This window comes from Schistocerca gregaria, chromosome 6, assembly GCF_023897955.1.
Source record: "Schistocerca gregaria isolate iqSchGreg1 chromosome 6, iqSchGreg1.2, whole genome shotgun sequence".
NCBI classification, from domain to species: Eukaryota; Metazoa; Arthropoda; class Insecta; order Orthoptera; family Acrididae; genus Schistocerca; species Schistocerca gregaria.
The window spans coordinates 340,113,750-340,119,749 of NC_064925.1; the positions used below are offsets into that span (position 1 = coordinate 340,113,750).

The window sequence follows — 6,000 nt, forward strand, 5'->3', positions numbered from 1 at the left end:
TGATGTCGTTGGTTGCATCACCATAATCATGAGAAATTGCAAAACGAAGTTAACGCTTGAAATAAACGAAACGCGCTGCTGTTGCACATCCCGAGTTCTAAGCGTGAGCCCAACGTTGCTCGTAATCGCGCCGTAATAGACGTACTTACATTTTAATGCTTACTTACAGACATTGTGGCTTCACCACTCTGTTGTACTATATGGCGTTCCCATTTAGTGCATCATTTCCTGTATAGCGGCTTTTTTCAAACTATTTTCTTGGATTATCTCCAAAGTATTTTTTAAATCTTTTCTATTTGCCCAATATCTGCTTTCAGATGCCAGTGCATTTTTAATACTTGGCAAAAAAATTCTGTAGATATTATTAAGCCATCCTTACTGGCTATTTCATTTAAAAGATTAACTCGCATTGCTGCAGATGTCACATTTTAGAAAGACATATGGAAATGCGAGACAGTATACTCCAGCATTTTTGTTTCTTCTTCCCTGCCTTATTGGTGAAATTATTCGGTTTTTCATTGTCATGGCTATTTTATAGAACACAGTTAAAAGGAATTTCAGATACACGATCACTGTGCCATACACTTGGATTTATTTCAAAGTGCTCAGATATTTCTCCCATAAATTTCAGTTTGGTTATTGTCTCCGTAAGTGTTTCCTGATTTAGAATGTAGATTTTAAACCAAATTCACAGATTATTTCATCTAGAGCTTCTCTATCAACACAAAGTTCATTACAAAACCTTTTGAATTTAGTAATCTGTGACGCATATTTGACTTCATATTAAACATAACTATTTGTTCATAACGTGGTCTGCCTTTCCTAGAAAACGCCTTGATATTCAACAAAACGACTGTCCATTGCTATTTCTAGACTGTTGAGTAGAATCTTGAAAATCTTTCATATGCAACTTGTAGCAACGAAATTCCTTTTGCAACTATTATCTTCTTATTTATTTTCTACTTTATGTATAATTTTCTTTCTGATAAGTTTCTTACACATTGTTCTAATGTTATTACCATTGGTTTTCAAGCGTACTTCCACACTTAATTAATTATCTCCATTTCCTTGTCATGTATATCTGCACTAGAAACAAACAGTAAAATCTAAAGTTATCGACATATATAGTTTCTTTCTTTTCTCAACTGAAACATCTAAGGACTGCTAGGAATAATTTTGAACTTGTACAATCTCTTTGTCTGTCTTCTTTCTCAAATTTCACTATTTTGATGAAATCTAATAAACTGCGTAGAGCTGACGAATGTATTGTTCAGTACTCCATATGAACATAATTATGTTCCATCAGTGTCACATTTTTTGAGAGATGTCCGTACAAATTTCGCTGAAAAAGTGAAAGCATTTTTGAAAATTTATGAAAATATGGTAATTCGTACTCATTGGTCCATTCGATAAACTCAACACGATTTGCATGTATTCTGTTGACTGTATCGACTTCTAAATCCAATTTGCCTATTAAACTCGTTAAAATCTTTTTTCCCATCACTGATGATAATTTTAATAAATACATTATCAACAGTTTTTGTCTTAGTTGATTTGTTTCTTGTGAAATATAACAGTACCAATGTCGTCTACCTGATACCCTTTCATATACTGGCTTCATTAAAACATTATGTTTTAGATATTCCATTTTAGTATTTGTAATGTGTGCATAGGTCTAAAAGCTCAGTCATCAGCAGCTACTTACTTCTTAAATCTTTTTTTCATTCCATTCAAAGTTTTTATCAAAAGATTGTTTAAATGCCTTGCAAGTATTTATTGTTTAATTAGCCACTAAATCAGTTTGACTGGATTTAGGTCACAATGCTAGAAAGGAAATGCTAGACAGAAAATCAAATTTTTCTTATAAAATCGTCTTTGTGACACGATATATACTGGCGCAAACATTTCATAGTGAGGCATTACTGTCCCTCTCGTTTACAGAAATTTTGAATATTAATATGAAGTCAAATGTTTTTTGCTATGAGATCATGTCACTCGTCACAGCTTCTCAATTCTACTTATTTTAAGAAACCTACAAAACACGATTTTATCCAAAATGGTAAATATTACTGAAGGAAAGCATTCGCTAGCCATATTTTTATATTAATGCTTTATTTCCCTATAATTATTTCCAGGACTGAGACCGATGTCAGATGGCAGCAATGATTTGTTGGACAAATTGATCTCATAATATATCAGAACATTCATTCAAGAATTTCGTCTTTAGAAAAAGTTTGCATTATACAGAGTGGTCCACTTAATCGTTTCAGTGCAAGTCGCTCTGGAACAACAACAGAAATTGAAAAATGACTTTTATGGGTAAAAATGTGAGTCAGGGGCTCATAAAAGAAAATACCATGTGACATTCTAAACGTAAGAAAACATTATTTTGAGTGTAAACATATGGTTCTTTTTAAATGGACTGGTCGCATTATTTCTTGCGCAATCAATAACATGAAAAATCACCAAAAGAATGGCGTTGGTTGCATAACAATAAGGCAGTTACATCCTGAGAAATTGCGAAGTGAAGTTGACACTTGAAATAACAGGGCAGAGCCGCTATTGTACTGTACATCCCGAGACGCAAGTGTGAACCTAACGTTGCTACGGTGCAACAAACGCGATACTTATTTCTATTTACACATTTATTAAGAGGATTGGAAATAAGATAAATGTCCAGTCACAAACAATGAAAAATAAGGAATGGGTTTACTGATTCGTGGTTAATTGATCTTTATTACATATTAGAATGAATATAACGGGAACGAAAAACAGAATATCACCGACCAGGGTAAACATATTTAATGGCTGCTCAAGGATCTAACAGCAGAGTGAATAATAATTTTACGTAACTGTCTGTCTGGACATCTACATTGTTTCCAATCTACTAAATAACAGTACAAATAGCAATAAGTACAGCGTTTGCTCCACCGTAGTACGTCTATCACGGCGCGATTACGAGCAACGTTGGGCTCACGCTTAGAACTCAGGATGTGCAACAGCAGAGCGTTTCGTTTATTTCAAGTGTTAACTTCGTTTTGCAATTTCTCATGGTTATAGTGATGCAACCAACGATATCCTTTTGGTGATTTTTCATGTTATTGATTGCATAAGAAATAATGTGGGGTGTCCATTTAAAAAAAAAAAACTTAAATCTACCTTGATACTAATATTTACTTACGTTTTAGAATGTCTCGTAGTATTTACCTTCATGTGCCTCTACCTTCAGTTGAGAAAGCAATCCAACTCACAATTCTCCCTTACGGTGCAACGATACCCGTGTTACTCGTTTTTCAATACTTATTTTTGAAATGTTTAAGTGGACCGCCCTGTACAAAACGTCATTGCGTTTACTTACTTTCCTTTACTTTCTTCCTTTATGCATTACAGCTCGGGTACCATAGGAAACGACGATGCTACAATTCTTGCTGCCAGCTGACGATGGACACAGGCCTGAAACTAGTTGTGGCAAAATAAAGCAATCATCAAAAAGTGTGGCTGGGTCAGTTTTGTCCTTTAGCGATATTTACGAAAATAGCGGTGTTCTGTGTTATGAACAAAACAATGGCGTTATTACATAGTTAGGTAAAGAGAACTCTGTATGACTTTACAATGCACAAATTTCGGTTGAGAAAGCAATCCAACTCACTATTCTCCCTTATGGTGCAACGATCGGAGCTGAATTGTATTGCGCTACCCTCAGGAAACTGAAGGAACAACTTAAGCATGCTCGTCGCCACAAAAATGCAAACGAACGTCTCCTTATCCATGACAACGCAAAGTAAGTGGAATAAGGCCCTGAACGGAGATTGTGTTGAAAAATAGAGTTTTATAGCCAAAAGAGCGAGGAATAATACTGTCTATTGGAATCCTAAATAAAACTAAACTGCTTTCAGAAAAAAGTGTTGCATTACTTATTGAACACCCCTCGTAGTTTGAAGAGACTTTACTTCTTTTGGAGGGCACCTGTTTCTCCCACAGCCCAGTCCTTGAAAACATATACGATTGTAGTCCGATTAAAATAACTTTGTTATCGACATTTCAGCGAGTCAAGTAGTAGAGGCCAGTCGCCAACCACAGTTCTTTCAATGTCTTCATCTGAATATTCTTGTACACTCCGCATCCACCTCACGCTTGTACTTTTAATACTATTACACATTCTCTCCTTCCCTCTTCCAGTCGTGACTGATCCATGGGGAAAGTGATTGTCAGTATACTTCCTTACGAGCTCTAACTTATCTGATTCTTTCGTTGAATGAAATTTTCATTCTACAGCGGAGTGTGCACTGATATGAAACTTCCTGGCAGATTAAAACTGTGTGCAGGACCGAGACTCGAATTCGGGACCTTTGCCTTTCGCGGGCCAGTGCTCTACCAACTGAGCTACCCAAGCACGACTCACGCCCCTTCCTCACAGCTTTATTTCTGCCAGTACCTCGTCTCCTACCTTCCAAACTTTACAGAAGCTCTCCTGCGAACCTTGCCGAACTAGCACTCCTGATAGAAAGGATATTGCGGAGACATGGCTTAGCCACAGCCTGGGGGATGTTTCTAGAATGAAATTTTCACTTTACAGCGGAGTGTGCGCTGATATGAAGGTTCGCAGAAGATCTTCTGTAAAGTTTGGAAGGTAGGAGACGAGGTACTGGCAGAAGTAAAGCTGTGAGGACGGGCCGTGAGTCGTGCTTGGGTAGCTCAGTTGGTAGAGCAGTTGCCCGCGAAAGGCAAAGGTCCCGAGTTCGAGTCTCGGTCCGGCACACAGTTTTAACCTGCCAGGAAGTTTTATTATTTTGTTATTGGAATTTCTCGAGCCGTATGCTAAAAGTTAACTCAGCTCGAACAGGTCATGAAGGCCCAACCGTACCGACCGGCCGCTGTGTCACCCTCAGCCCACAGGCGGCACTGGATGCGGATATGGAGGGGCATGTGGTCAGCACATGTCAGTTTACGAGACCGCGAGCCGTACGCTGTGGGAAGTAATATGTTGCTCGCCTCTACCTGGAATGTAAAAAATGGGCCCGTCAAAAAAATGGGTCTGAGCACTATGAGACTTAACATCTGAGGTCATCAGTCCCCTAGAACTTAGAACTACTTAAACCTAACTAACCTAAGGACATCACACACATCCATGCCGGAGGAGAATTCGAACCTGCGACCGTAGCAGCAGCGCGGTTAGGGACTGAAGCGCTTAGAACCCCTCGGCCACAGCGGCCCGCTAGTGGAATGTACCCTCTCCCAGTTTCATCAGTAAACCTCTCCAAAATATACAACGCTTGTCTTGTAATATCTCCCACTGGAGTTTACTGATCATTTCCATAATTCCGTGTTAAATGTGATTGGCTATATTGTGGCAACACTGTCCCAAATCCCGTCCCCTCTTCTCCCTCTGCAACACAGTTACGAAGTTCCATTGTTTCTGTATTTGCTGCTGGTAAATACAGGGTGTTAGGGGTATAAGAACACATATTGTGGTAATTGGTACGATGATCTGAAGACACTTAAGTGTGTTCCATGTTTTTTCTCTGCATCTAACAGTCTTCCTGTAGATACATCACATAATTTACAATCTGATGTTTTCTGTGCAGTCGTAACTGCGCCGTGAAGTGAACTACGCCTGTCAGTATAGAGTATCCGTTTTGCTGCCCACGTGTCCACACTTCAACACCTCATCTGCTACCCATGGTAAAATAAACGTTAATAAATTGAAGACAAAGACTGAAAATGAGTCCGTGATCATATTTTTGGCACTTTATTTGATCACGCAAACTTTTACACTTCACTATTACCGGTTTCGGCTACTTCCGTATTCAGATCATAAAATATTCTGTTGTAGTATCAACGTCAAAGTAAACATATAGGTACACGTACTTTGAGGAACTAACCAATCTAAAAACAGGTACTACTCCTAATAATAGCTGTGTCAGGAAATGGAGTAAATTCTTATGTCCCGAGTCATCAATAGAAATATCTGCACTTATACCCCTGGTATCCTCTATATTT

General features: G+C 38.3%; 1 non-coding gene across 1 annotated transcript; it reads left to right on the forward strand.

Annotated features, from left to right (window-relative positions):
- Positions 1–4,683: 4,683 nt before the first annotated feature.
- Trnas-cga (transfer RNA serine (anticodon CGA)) lies at positions 4,684–4,758 on the forward strand. Its single transcript has one exon. It is a non-coding gene; the product is annotated as a tRNA-Ser (tRNA).
- Positions 4,759–6,000: the final 1,242 nt, after the last annotated feature.